A 2,379-nucleotide genomic window follows, 5' to 3' on the forward strand; every position below is an offset into this window, starting at 1 on the left:
TCTTTCTATGGCCATGAATCAGGTTTTCTCCACGCCTGGGGCAGCCCTAGCTGGGGAGGGGGGTGAGAGGGGGGAAGCTAGCCCTGCCCCAATACTCACTTCCTGCCCACCAGCTCAGGCTCTCCCTTGCCTTTACTGCCTGGGAGACTGGGTCATCTCAAAGATTTAATCATCATGATGATGATGATGAGAGATCACATGTTCTCTGTAAGGTTTCATTAAAGAACAGGAATTGACATTTGCCTCTTTTTGTTTCCCTCTCACTTAGCACAGTGTCTGGCACATAGTAGGTGCTTGATGAATGTTGATTGATTGAACAACCTTGTGAGATAGATGCTATTATTATCCTCCCCATATGACTGAAGAGGAAAGTGAAGGTGACCACTGCCTACGGTCTCAAAGCACCAAACACCAAAAGCAAAACACCAAAAGGGAAGGGACAGAGTCACACGGAGCTGTGATTCTCCCTTAAACTTGGAAGAGCCTGTATCCAGAAATTACCTATGGCAGAGGCAGAGATTGAAGAAATGGGAGCTGTCCAACATGGAAGAATAACAACAGGAATTAAAGTTCAGTCCCCTGGGAAACTGTCATCAAAGAGGAAGGAGTCAGAATATGAATGATAAGGGAACCTCGAAAGGAAAAAAAGGTTGATCTTCCCAAAGATCTTAAGGGGAAGGAAACCCAACCATGACTCAAGTGAAAGCAAATAGACTTTGGAAGACATTACCAACATAATAGAAGGTGATCAGCTGAGAGATCACAGTTTGTGATCAGTTTTAAAAATCAGGATGTTTATGAATGAATAACTACGAGACAAAAGGGCATGAATCCCCACCTAATGAGGCTGAAGAACTTGTGGATTCCCCAGAGTGCACAGAACCACAACAGGTAACATGTTCCTGAAGGTTTAAAAGAGACTGAAGAATTGTGAATGCAGCATTTTGGTCGGCCCAGGAGAAATAATGGGCAGGATATAACAACTCAGATCCACAGGGGTAAGTCTCCCAGAAGAAACCAAAGGAGATGGATGCAAATACACAGAAATGAAGGACGGCCTGGAAGAAGAGAAGGAAATATCTGACAGAGATAGGACAAGGGACAAAGAACTCAAGGATCGAGATGAACTAGAGACTGATGGGATCAGGATTCTAAAGGAAGGAAAGAGACCAAAAGCAAGAGGAAGGGCCTAGGAAAGCAGGGAGGGAGGAATTGGTTGCAATTGGATTAGGTTTGGAAGGAAGGTGTCAAACCTGGGAAGCAATAGAGAGGGAAGGTGCAGCCCTGGTGATCCCTGTGTGGTTGAAGGGGGAGGAAGCTACACACCAAAGGAGCAAGATCTGAAAAGCAAGCTTCTATCAACTGTGGAGTAACCCTGGGGCTGGTCCTTAAAGGTTAAATAGAATTTGGGGAGAGGGAGGAAGACTGTGAACTTGATTCTGAGCTCCTTGACAACAGAGGGAGAATGATTTGGAAGCTAGGAATTAACCACCAGACAATGGAAAGGGGCATGTAACTGCTAACATTTACCATGTGCCAGGCACTATGCTAAGCACTTTCCAAATATTATCTCGTTTGATCTTTACTTTTGAATCCTGACTGGGAGGGTTGTTATTATTTCCACTTTACAGTTGAGGAAACTGAGACAGAGACTTGCCTAGCGTCACAGATTTCTCCCACCTTAGTCCTCAATCTTAGACCCTGGTCTTCTCTCCAGTGACACTGGCCTTCTGGCCAGTCCACAAACTAGTGTTCTTTCTGGCCGTCCCCCTGGTCCCAGAGACTCTCTCCTCACCTCCCCCTGCTGGCTAACCTGGCTTCCTTCAAGTGCCAGCCAAGGTGCCTTATTTTACAGGGATTTTTGCCTTCCTCCTTTTAATTCTAGCATCTCCCCATACTAATTACCATCTCCCCCAATTGGATTGTGAGCTCCTTGTGGGCAGGAGCTGATTTTTGCCTCTTTTTGTATCCCCAGAGCTTAGCACAATGCTGGGCACATGGTGAGACACTTAATGAATGTTTTATTGCTTGATTGATGAACATTGATGCACTGAAGAGACCAGAGAGCAGAGTCTAAATGTAGACCCTGGAGAGCCTGGTCAAAAGGGCAATGTTTAAGAAACGAAGTTTGGTCTCAGCAGTGTTTGGACTTCTTTCACAGAATCCAAGACATTCAGCTTAGGAAGGGGACCCCCGATGGAGCAAGACCCCATTCCACCAGAGCCTGGTCATTCAGCCTCCTCTTAAATGCCTCCAGTTGGAAAGGGACCCGTATGTGCCAAAATGTTTGTGGCAGCCCTCTTTGCAGTGGCCAGAAACTGGAAACTGAGTGGCTGCCCAGCAGCTGGAGAATGGCTGAATAAATTGTGGTATAAATGC

This window comes from Sarcophilus harrisii, chromosome 5 (genome assembly GCF_902635505.1).
Source record: "Sarcophilus harrisii chromosome 5, mSarHar1.11, whole genome shotgun sequence".
Classification (NCBI taxonomy): domain Eukaryota; kingdom Metazoa; phylum Chordata; class Mammalia; order Dasyuromorphia; family Dasyuridae; genus Sarcophilus; species Sarcophilus harrisii.